Source organism: Ischnura elegans, chromosome 4, assembly GCF_921293095.1.
Source record: "Ischnura elegans chromosome 4, ioIscEleg1.1, whole genome shotgun sequence".
Classification (NCBI taxonomy): Eukaryota; Metazoa; Arthropoda; class Insecta; order Odonata; family Coenagrionidae; genus Ischnura; species Ischnura elegans.
Genome location: NC_060249.1, coordinates 52,421,200 through 52,433,713, shown reverse-complemented (window position 1 = coordinate 52,433,713; position 12,514 = coordinate 52,421,200). Strand labels below are relative to the sequence as shown.

Here is a 12,514-nt window from a genome sequence, read left to right as displayed (position 1 = left end):
GTTTAATCGATTTCATGATTCATCACGAGAAAAAATGGAAAATAAAAATAAACTAAACGAAGATTAAAAATCATGCTTTTTCCGAAAACAGTATGAAATGCATTAGAAAGTAAAAAATAAGCCTTCTGTTGGAGAAAAAAACGTGGGTTCTGATTAGGTTTAGGTAATAATAATATTCACCTATCAGGCTCCTATACACTCATTTCTGATAGACCTTATCAATACACTCATGAGCACAACCAGCACAGTGAGCACTGATCTATTTTTCATTTTGTTTTTATTGAAATAGAGTTTCCTGTGGGTATTATGCGGGAAGCCCGTTTTTTCAGTTGATGAATAGCAATCATAAAAGTACATGTTGGAGTTTTCAAGAAAATGTCACTTTTATCCCCTTCGATTCCTTCGCTAGCGTTACCTCCCCTCCTCTCCGCCCTTCCCCTCTTCTCCTTCTCATACATCACCTCCCCTACCGAATGTTGACCGGATCCGGGGCGCCTTTTCCTCAGTGTTGATCTTCTCCTTGTGGAAGGTGGTTGTGCTTCCGAAACCATCGCATTTCGGCGTAAGTTCCGTACTATTATTATTTGTGCCATTTCAATGCTTAGAATTTATCAGGGGAAACTGTAAATTTTCTTTTGACGGGGAGACGCTTCAACTATTCACTCTCGGCTTAGTTGTTCTCAGTTGAACGCTTTGAAATTCTCCTTCCTGTAGATCAGGGGTCATCAACCTCTACGTGACTGAGGGTTGGAAATTCGTAATTTAGTCGAATACGCTGATGTTCCCTGAATGTTTTGATAGAAGTCATAGATGATGTACTTAAGTTTTGCACTCTCACTACACAATCTCAATTTTATAAGTATGAAAGTGTTGAAAAACTGTTTCTTCTACCTAAGAATATTTGTCCGTTGAATTGGCTTCGAGTTTTTCCATCCTTCAAAATTGTGCATTATATCCGTGTAATTTATTATACCCCAAAGTGTCCCATGCCACACTGCCAATCTCGGAACTTTGTTATCATTTGGTGTATATGTTTACATTTTTACGAAGTTCTTCCTCATATCTATGCGTTAGAGATAGGGAGGCTTCAAGTTACTTTCCTTTTTTTTATGTGTCTTCTCGTCTCTTGCCACTCATTTTGCTCAATCTCTCCGGCTTCTTGGTTGAATTATAGCTGGGAAAAGTACTAAAAAAAGGCTTAGATAACGCCCTCAACACTGATAGGACGGATCACAGGAAAAGAACACTTTTTTGTGTGATGTGGAATGAAGTTCTATAGGAGATCATGGTAAACAGTCGACGTTCTCTGCCCAATCTTTTGCGGTGCCAAGGAATCTGTTACAAATACCGGACTTTTTATTGAGTGAAGTCAAAGGGGACTCGTTTTGTTGGGCTATTCAACAAGTTTTCGTTGATTTCATTCCAAGAACTACCGGTTTAGTTGGAGGGTGCTCTGGACAACGGAGAAAGAATGTTCAGTTACTTCACGTCAGTTATACAGTTATCAGTTGTACAGGTCGCCGGGTGCGATTCGTGGTCTTATGCATTAATTTATTTTTTTGTAACTTTGCTTCTCTTCATAAGGTGAGTACCAATTCAACGCAGACATTTTGTTCCCATCAAAAGTGGGATTTCGGAAGAGATCGTGATTGGCGAATAGAGGTGGGCTCAACGAATAAATTCCGGTATCAAATAAAATTGCTACTTTTAAATATCCGTATCAAAATCTGAGTAGCGATTACGTGTACCATGAAATGAGCGTTGCAAATCCTGATAGGTGAGTTAGGATAGACACGCAATATTAATATTTAAACCCCTATCAGCACCCAGGCTTTATTCTTCGAGTGATGCAAAGCTTTTTTTTTACTATTTAGTGCATTTTATTGTTTTTGGAAAAAGCGTGTTTTTTATACCTTTTTATTTCATCTTTATTAAGATATAGTGCCCTCTGGGTATTATGTGGAAGACCAAAGTTTTCAATCGTCAGTCGGAACTTTTTATTTACGATGCCTGGCTGCATCCACTCCCACTGACCATTTATTGTATTCGCGATTACTTGCAGTATCCACTTCCTCTGACAATTTTTTGCACTCATGATTCCTTGTTTGGTCCGCTATAGGCTGGAATCACTGTCAGTAATCGCCAGCTCTTTGGACTCAATACTTCAGTAGTGATTTACTTAGGTACGTCTGAAAAGGCAAGTACCGACTCCTTTGTGGTGATTAAAGACACTCGTACTCATGTATCATTAATTTTTGCTGATGGAGGTGGAACGATGTGGTTTATACTGAAAGGCGACTGAAGAAATTTCGAGACGAGCTATGGGTGCAAACACACGGCGAAATCGGCGACTCACTGTCGAGCTTATTGTGAATTTGTGGAAGCAACAGTTCGCGTCTATTCTGTGCCAAGGAAACGTCTTCCAGCTCGGGTTGTATAAAATAGGATATATTATTTGTACCTACCAATCACGACTCTTCCAAGTTATTGTGATGACTTGTTTTCCTTATTATGAAAAGTAATTACGAATGAATATGTCACACTATCTCAATATAAGATGTCTTGAATCTCGTTTGATATTTAGTCATAATATAATGGATAATCTTTTTTAGTTTATGCATAATGGATTCCGTCGTTAAAAAACTACTAACAGTGATTTATAATGTATTTACCCTTATTGAATAAGGTAAAATTTGGGAGATGCTGTTTCTAGTCTCTGAGGCCTTTCAATTTTAATGTTTGGAAGGAAATTTCTTAGCTTTTCTACAAAAGAAAAGCTAAGAAATTCCCTTCCAAACATTAAATATGGAATTCTACAAAGTAAAGACCTCAACAATTCAGTGCATCTTTCAATTTTAGACCATGTTGATTTTTTTCATGCGATGATGGCGCTATAATCGAGTTAATATACAGAATCGAGTTAATTCTTCAAGTGAGTGCGCATGTTTTTGTATATATAAGTGTATGTTTATGTTTTTTTATTAAACTTGATGACTGGAATAATATAATAAGCGTATTTCAACGCCAGGGAGTTTTTCTTATATTTTGAAGAACGATTTAATACTGTTCTTCATAACGACTGGTTTCCGTGTTGTTTACTACGTTGTGGATAGTCGACAAATTTTATTTTTTGAGTCCTTCTCTACCTTAATCAGATACAAAGAAGAAATTAATACGACATCCTCTAGCAAAAACCGTCGTAATGCGATGTGGCCTTTAGAAAGAAAATACCCGCATACTTTAAATGTTAGAATATTCACACGTCCTTTTGGCTTGTGGGTGAGATCTACACTCACAAATCACAACCAAAATTCTTGTTGAATCATTGGGTGAGTGAGAATGATCAAGAGTTGATATGCAAAATAATGAAATGGATACGATGTAAAGATTCTCGTTTGGATTTTGAAAGAGAATCGTTTATTTACATAAATCCCGTAACTAACAATTTGTAAATTTTAGGGAAATCAAGAAAAATTTTATTTTCTCCTGTAATTTAGGGGTTTCTTCACTAAACAAACAATGGGATGCTCAGTCTTAAGTCCTTAGAATAGTCGCAGTTCTGGTGTTTCTGTAACAATGTATTTAAAATTGTAGATTCATACTAAAAAGTCAAAATCGAAAAAAATGCCGACTATGTGGTTTTTATTATAAACGATTCAATTATTGTTTGAGAAAAATAGCTATTAAAATTGCTTACGTCTGTTCTAGTAAAGGAAACCGACTTACATCGTGTAAATAATGGGCAAATTTGAAAGAGCAAATACTCCGGTGATATGAGATTGGCTACCAACAATTTGTAGATTGTTACTCTTTGCTTACTCCTGTAATTTAAGGGTTTCTTCTCTAAAAAATTAATTTGATGCTCAGTCTGAAGCCTAGAGAATAGTCGTAGTTGTGTAGCTTCTACGTCAAACGGTGTATTTAAAATCGTAGATTCACAATGTACTAAACTCGAAACAAATGTCGGTTATGGGGATTCTATGAAAAGCGATTCAATTTATGTTTGAATAAAGAAGGCCACTAAAATTATTCCGCCTGTTCTAGTGAGGGAAACCGACTTACATCGTGAAGATAACGGGCATCTTCGAAAGAGTAGGTAATCTAGTGCTCTGAGGTCGGCTATCAGTGAATCAAATGGCACGCATTGTCAGCCGATGAAAACTTTCGCCGGAATGAGAAGGTGGGAGCACGGGTTTTCGGCGCTCTAGGCCAATACTCGGACTGCTGCGCTACTCGAGTTCCTTATTTCCCATCCTCATTTCTCACGTATTCACGTCGGCGGACCGCAACGGCATAACATTCGGTTCATCGAATCTCTGAGTATCTGCCACGAGCGCAATGAGGACTTGATTGCCTCGCCGTCGTGCCTGCGGATCAGTCGGGGAAGCTAAATCCTCTTCATTCGATTCGATTTCCGGTGCAGGTGTTTTTTTTCTCATGCGCATCTGAGCGCCCTTGATTAACTGTCGGTGGCGCCGACCCCCCCCTCAAAGCCCGAGCCCCCTCAAAGATTCGTTTGGGGGGTCGGAGCCCCCTCAATAATTCAAGAAAATAATTAAGTGATACTATGTTTTGTGAAATCACAAAAATATATTGGTATTTTTTATTTCCCATGTTTGACGATAGTTACCTTTTAAAATACATTCAATAATGAGTTAAAACAAATCATTAGAAGGTAGTAAGCAGGTCAACTGAAATCAAGTGGTGTGAATCATGATAGTGTTTCGGTGCTGCGACACACCTCGAATTTAACCTCTTCCCGGGGCAAGACCCCCTATATTAATATATACCCCTTGGCGACTTTTTTTATAAGCACAATAAAACCGACGCCGGCTTTCTCAGCACCCTACCTCTTTTAAACTTGTCGTGAAGGCGCAAATGACGATATCTTTCGGTTGCCTCTATCAATGATAATTCCTGGTCATTGGCTCAAATCTGGATGAATTGCTGATTGCCATCTCCTCTAATAATCCTTACTATGTGATTGGCTGAATCGCCATTTTTATTCGTAAACCTTAAGTGGTCCTCGCATTCGAACTTACAGCCTTAATTGATCGATTTAATTTCATCAACATGCGGGGTAAAAAATATGTGACTGATGGAGATCCATATATGTGATTATTCGAGTGAATTGGATACAGCTGTGAATGTCACACGGTGAAAGAATTCATAGAGAATGCAAGATGGAATTGAAATAATATTTTAATGGAATTTGAGGTGTATTTTATACACAAGATTATAAATTTTCCAGTTTATTTATTACTGGCTGTACTAGACAGCTAAATAAAGTAAATTTAGTAGAAATATAAAAAGTATGTTTGAAGTTACCCAGGCCATAATGTGATGAGCAATGAAGGGAAATATGTAACTCTTTTGCGCCGGTCTTCAAACAGTACGTTAACGTAAATTCCGGGTTTTTATCCACCTTTTACCGCCAGGTAACCCTCTTTTCCGAATCGCTAGCTTGAGGTTTGTGCATCACCCACCAGGAGAAGCGGGTGGTAAACATGGTATAATCACGGAAAATATTTCAAATCCGCGGAAATCGAAATGGATGTTCATATTTGCTATAGTAAAATGATAAGTGAGACTCCTTGGCACTATTATTAAAGCAGTTCGTCAACAATAACGCCGGGCTTTTAACCACCCTTTACCTTCAGCTTACGCTCTTTCGCAAATCTTTAATCTTCAAAATGTAGCCATTCTTAAGGCCGTTTTACACGGGGCACGGAATTGCGCAGGTTAGAGCTGCATTTATTTCTGAAATGGCGTGGAATTGCGCGAATGCATGAACGAAATTAGAACAGGGGCTATTTTGCCGTCTCGCATCCACGCATTCTCGCATGTGTTCTTGCAATTCACCGCTTTACACGACGCAATTTTGACTGCGCCTTCGCACGTACGTCAGATTGCGCAATTCCGTGTACCGAGTAAAACGGCCTTAAAAATGTTACGTAAACCCTTACCCAATTCCTAACTTGTTTATGACGCATTACCATTGCAAAAATGATATAGATCAATTCCTGCGAATTTTACGGCGAGTAAAAAACTGCAAATAAATAAAAAAACGATTGTGCGAGGTTATAAAAAAATAAGTAGAATATGTCGCGACGGGAACTCGATCCCTCTTTTACCACCATCTCAACAGTGGATGTGCCAACTAGGCCACCGAAATTTTTTACAGTTTCAAATTTCAAATGTGGACACCGTCAGTCCGTAATCCGTAAAAGATACCATTAGATAAAATACAAATCCGTAAAAGATACCATTGTAATCTCTATAGGACAGTAGAGTTTACATTGGTATCTTTAACGGATTTGTTTACAAAATAAAAATATTTCGTTCAATGACTTTTCTTATGCATCAATTATTTTAGTGCGCCGTCAATTTATACGGATATCCTCATAGATGACCTTCCAATCAAATGTAAATGGACTCTCAACGAGTTACAACAGCATGTTTTGTGTTTTCTATATTTACTGGCAGATTACCTTAATAAGTGGTTGGCAAGTTTGGCCTTTGAACGAATGTGGTAGTATAATTTGTTAGTATGCGTAAATATTTTTGGACCGTATGATGTGCATGTGGGAATCCTATTGCATGCTAAACTATGTTCATTTTATCTCTGCGGGTAAGCTGATGTGGCCAAAGCAAGTGGAGATGAGGGGAGGGAATGTTTCTCGACATGTGAATTTGTCTTTGCCAATCAGCAAACAGTAGGCGTGGTCTCATTGAGTCGCTCTCAGACCTCGGTCGAGTGAACATCGTGAATCTGCTCGTGGAGCAGTGTTGCCAAAACTCACGCGTTCTCCTTGTATGTCTTCAAGTATGCGTTTCACCAACGGTGCTTCATTCAGTGTGGTATCTGACAATGTTATGGGCATCCCCATCCCCAATGCCTTCCAAATGAGTAGGTATATTGTCTCGGCGCCGGGGCCAAAATACCTGTGGCCACCTATGACTCACACGTTTTCGGTGACAAAGTAGGGCGGCTATGTACATTTGGCAACGTTATGTTCTCTCCTCCTTCCTCTCTCGGTACTACCCCTTCCCTATCAGCGAAGCCATCCGAGAGTGTCCGGGCTCTCACGAAAGCTCACCCGCAGACATAAAGTGAATTGACTATAGTGATTGATTATCCTCTGCCAAAAACCCTAGAGATGGCTCGCAGGGTATTATGTAGATGCAGATAGCGATCAACAAAAATCGTCTATATTCTTGGAGAGGGTGCTCGTTACATAAACACTAAGGAAAAAGCCACCGCAGTGGACTTCGTTACTTTGTTTTCGCTCGGGCAGTTGGGAAGGGGTTCTCGGTGATAAAAGGTGTTGACGGCGGCGCCAATCGAACTCACGCTCTATCGCCTCGAGTGCCCGTGGGGGCGACGAAGCGACTCCCGAGTCTGCTTTCTCCTCCCATGGTCGAAACGTATCTCCCTCGGAGACCGTTGAGTTTCTCACAGAAAGGCTCGTGCGAGAGAACGAGCTTCAATCCTTCCTCGCAATTGTCAGAAACTCTTAGAAAGGTGTATAATCATTGGCGGTGGGATGGCTGGCGCTCCCCCTTCCTTTCCCGGTGGAATGATAGAACTCCGTTACGTAACTTAAATAATGTCACGCAACATGCAAGGTATCATAAGGCGCGGTGCGACGGCTAATACTTTGTTTTCAGGTCGGGTCTGGATCGTTTAAGCCATCTAAATCGTTTCTCTCATCATCATCGACATACATCATTTTTAACATTGGTTTCCATTGTATGTAACATGAAAATATCATCGCATGTACTGCTAGAGGATGTGCTTATGGGCTGTAAAGCCAAACTGTGTCAAAGAAACATCAAGATAGGATATGGTAATTAGTTGGAAGTCATCTGCTCCACGCAGCACCATGACGAATTGTAGGTACTCATGGAAGTATTTTGGGCCCATTTAACTGTCTGGTGTTCATTAAACTGCTGGGAGTCATCATGAATGAATATAAATACACTTCGTAATATTTCAATGAATTTGGGTGCGTGTTATGTCATCATGCAAAGTGTGTTTATGTTCATTCAACGTGAATTTTCATAAAGTTGAAGCCGAATCTATAGATTTTATCGGGATTCATCATCCCCATTAACAGTAATCAATCCTATAAGATTGGTTTGACGCAGCTGTGCACTCATTTCACTTATCGGCTAATCTTTTCACACCTGCAATATTCTTCTGCTCCACATCCTTCATTACCTTCTTTACGTAACTCAGCCGTGGTATACTTTTGCCGTTCTTTACTTCCATTCGTCCTTCAACGATAATTTTCATTGGGCCATTGTGTCTCATAATGTGGCCATTTAATTTTCCTGTCTTATATCCACGGTTTTCGGAAGACCTCTATTCTCTCGTACTTTTTTTTTAGAACTTCCGCATTACTCACACGAGCCATCCATTCGATCTTCATCATTCTCCTCTGACCTCGCTTTTTGAAAGCTTTCAAACCTGATTTCTCCCCTGCTGTCGCGTCCATGCCTCACTATACCATGTAGAAGCAAGTGTAAATCCGAATGTATGGCTTCTAACTTGAACACTTACATTCCCAGTTGTTAAGAGACTCTGTGTCTCTTATCTCACCTTATTAGCTGCTAATCCTATAAAAAGGGTGGTTGGTCGAATTATATTTCCAATCGTTCCAATTTATTCTGGGCTTATAATAAGAGTACATAAATTATTTTATCGTTTCCATAACTAAAGTCACGACTCCTTTGTACTTTTGTACGTGTAAGACGTGGTTTCATACGCAAAAAAGGATTAAGTAATTACTAAGCGTTGGTGCATAGTTTTTCCAAAATTTGTTGCGATTCATCATTTTCAACTATACCAAAGAAGTGTGCATTAATTTTAACATGATTGGATCGATTTCATGTTTATGAAAATTTGCGCTCACGGGGAAGAAACGGCCAATTTCACGATAGCCGCGAACGCGTTAAAAACCATACTTGGTATACCAAGCTCAGACATCTTTCATGCGTGAAGCCAAGAGTGGAGGCTATAGAATCAACTATGGGAATATACGCGAACGAACTTTTTTTTCGTAAAACGTCTAACTCTTAACGTATAGGCGTGAGGTGAAATCAAGTATATCTAAGTTGTATACAATTTTTTTATCAGAGAAATAAAAATGTGGACCTGAAGATTAATTTACTTCCTCAAGCTGCTAGAACTCTTTGCAAGCTTAGTGGTTAATTGATTGTTTATTGTTGGCTCTTAGCAACTATATTTTATTCAAGGAATATTTTTTGAGGGAGTTTTAAACTTCAAAACCTATCGTGAGAAACAGGTACGAGAAATATTTGTGGCAGAGCCCGAAAGAAGCTAGTACTTGCCAAGCTTTTTGTGGAAAGGTTTTCGGGTGGAAATGTGAGAGAGAGGTGTTAATTGGCACTCGTCAAGCCGCACCTTGAATATGCTACGAGTATGCGGGATCCGGCGCAGAAAGACAATCCGTTAACTTAATGAAACATGTGAAAAAGTTGCGCGATTCATTAAAACTCCGATGAGCGATCAGACCCCGTTACTCAGCTTTATCACGAAATGGGCTGGTAGCCGCTAGAGAGTCTGGGGCGATATACTAAGCTTATTGAGCTATTAAGCTCAGACACACTTCAGAATGATACAGAGATCTTAACCTTAGAACCTTACCTTGTTTTAGATCCGATACAATCGATAAAATAGACAGATATTTTGCCGAACAGGTTGTAAAAGAACTAGTTTCTCCTCTGGACTACAAAAGACTGCAATAAAAGCTAGTAGGGAGTTATGGGAGTCACACATCTCCGACATGTTTCTGCTTTTCTTTTCAATGTCTGATCAAAATTCTATCCTTGGATCGTGAGCATATTTCAGTCTCAGGGCTAACCGACTTGAGTGGAGAAATTTTTTCAGGTTCAGCGCGGAAAAAATAGTAGTTATTTCGTTTTTTTTACAAGACTTTAGGGAGTAGCAAATTGTAGCAATCGTAAAGTATGGTAAACTGATACAGATGCTGTTGAAAATAACCTAAGTCATGAAAAAGTTCCCCTAGTACCTGCTTTCTTCAAAGAGACTTCTCCAGAAAATATAAAATTGCTCTTGTCTCTTTGCTATTGTATCGACTGACACAGATCCGTCTGGTTTGAAAGTTAGCTCAAGGTTTAAAAAAAATATAATTTCCTTTTCGTTGCTAACTTTTCCTTAGTAGTCTTGTCAATCTAATTGAACTTGTCTCTGGAGTCCCCATTTCTCGAGATTGTCGATGCAAGTTCGACCCAAACCTTGGCTCTTAAACATCTAAACGCTTAATGGTTACGTAAGAGTTGAGGGAAAGCATCATGGTCATACTTTTATCTCAGTTTCTTGATGAATTTTAAATTGCATTTGCGGAGCCCGCGATTTAAACTCATTCGTTCCTTAATATAAAGCGATCATCTCAGCAGAGTAATTTACCGAAAATCTGAAAATTACTTTTAGCGTTATTAACAATCCAATATGTGAGCACCCAAAGGCGGGGCAAAAGGGTCTGACAGGCAGCCGGTCTTCTCATATTTGAGATCAAAAACAACATATAACAATCGCTGTACGAAATATTCTCTTTGTTTTAATATGAAAGTCACTGATATTATTTTAAATGATTGAGGCTCCGTAATACACAAAACAAAACGAACTTAATGATAACTGTATTAAAAATCTTGTCAATTTTTTAAGCGTCTGGGGGTCGTCTTAATCCGCCTATGTGAGCAGCCGTGAAGTGATATGATAAAAGCAATCGTGAAGGACGGTGTTCATTCGAAATATAGATTAACCTAATATCTTCAATCCAAATATAATCCATCATGATTATATTTAATCTTTTTGGACGCCAAAAATGGATCTCGAGATGGACGTGCAGCTCTCCTGAATGAATTTGTGAACCACTGATCGGTAACATTTGAATCTCATACCCACGCCTAGATGTTTCTTTTCATACTTGGTATTCAGGCAGCGTCATTTTTGAGTAATCCTGTGATCTCTTTTATGCGCGAAAATGTTCTATGCATGCATACGGCGTCAGGGGTTTTTCCCTCGTTGTTTGACGAAGGTGATGTTATAGCGATCCTGCTACCGATGCTAGGGACATGTGATGGGAATGAAAAAATGATCTGCAGTATACCTATCTAAGGATATTACTTCTACCAATTAGTTTTGGAATTAATAAGCCTGATGATGAGACATGTCTTTAAGTTATCTGACGTTTCAGCATTGAATATTTTTTAAAAGGAATAACTTAAACTTTGTTTTTCCACAGAATCTTTTATTAGATCACGACCATGGATTTGACGGTTTACATCATCTTCTGGTATGATGGTATCCAGAAGGTGACGTTAATCGTCGAAACCATGGTCGCCAATTGATAAAAAATTCTTTGGAAAAACAAAGTTTAAGTCATTCATTCAAAATGTTCAGCAAATTCCACAAAGTATCTGCCATCAACGGAGAGATACTTGAAAAACAAATTGCCGATCGAAATTGCCGTATTGTAGCCACGAAATTGTGGTGTAACTGTTAGGGTGCCTGACCGAATATCGGGAAATTCGGATTCGAGTCCTGGCCAAGCCAAATGATTTTTTTGGTGGATTTAACCCGTTGAATTAATAACTTGTGCGCTTGACTGCGTGCGAATTCACTTGTTTCATGCTGTATTTCTACATTAATAACTTAGCGGTGAGGGGATGTTGAAAATGGTGTTGGAGGGTAGAATGTTGGGGAAACGAGGGAGGGGAAGGAAAAGAATAGGATTTTTGGATAGATTGAAAGAGAGCAGGCCTTACAGGGAATTAAAGAAGGCAGTGCTGGAAGGAAAGGGAGGCTCCCAGATCACCTCTTTGGTGCTCCATGGAAACCTACCTTAATCGGTAGAATACTATAATAATAATCAATGTTGGTGGTGGTTTTCGGGAATTGCTGCGTGGGTAAAATTTTCACACTCAACGTTTCACTTCCCCTACTGCGAGCGAGCTGGGAGGGAGAATTTTTTTATCATCAGACATTTAAATTCTATGGCTGATGATCGATGCATGTTGAAAATCGAATCCGAGGGGACAACTCTATTTAATTCACACTCTGACTAGAACTGAACGTAGAAGAGGTGGTGATTTTTCCCTCTTGAATTCCCCAGTGACCCACGACGAAACGTCCAGATAACCTTATGCTCCGCAATTGGGGTTCGTTATTGTGTATCGCCCTGGAGATGACCCTTCCCGACCCAAAACCCGCATCGGATGTGGATGGCAAGCAGGGAGATAAGGGTATAAAATGGGCTTGACAAATGAATAGATTGATCGAAGTGAACTTCGAATGCGCTGAAGCTGAGACGATGGTATGACGATCGCTGTATACCTCCCAACGGATCATCTACAACCAGATATTTCAGTATCTTAGGGAGACCATCTATTGGAGCCTGTCGACCCTTGTATTTTTTAGGGAATATATTGAAAATTAGAATGTTCCACGGTGTGAAAGACCTTC

General features: G+C 39.4%; 1 protein-coding gene across 1 annotated transcript in view; it reads left to right on the top strand.

Annotated features, from left to right (window-relative positions):
- The first annotated feature begins 501 nt into the window (after positions 1–501).
- The window catches only part of LOC124157469 (xanthine dehydrogenase-like), an 80,809-nt gene continuing 68,796 nt past the window's right edge, over positions 502–12,514 (top strand). Inside the window, exon 1 of the mRNA XM_046532204.1 lies at positions 502–562. The gene's annotated coding sequence lies outside the window, so the exon portion shown is untranslated. The remainder of the gene's footprint in view (positions 563–12,514) is intronic.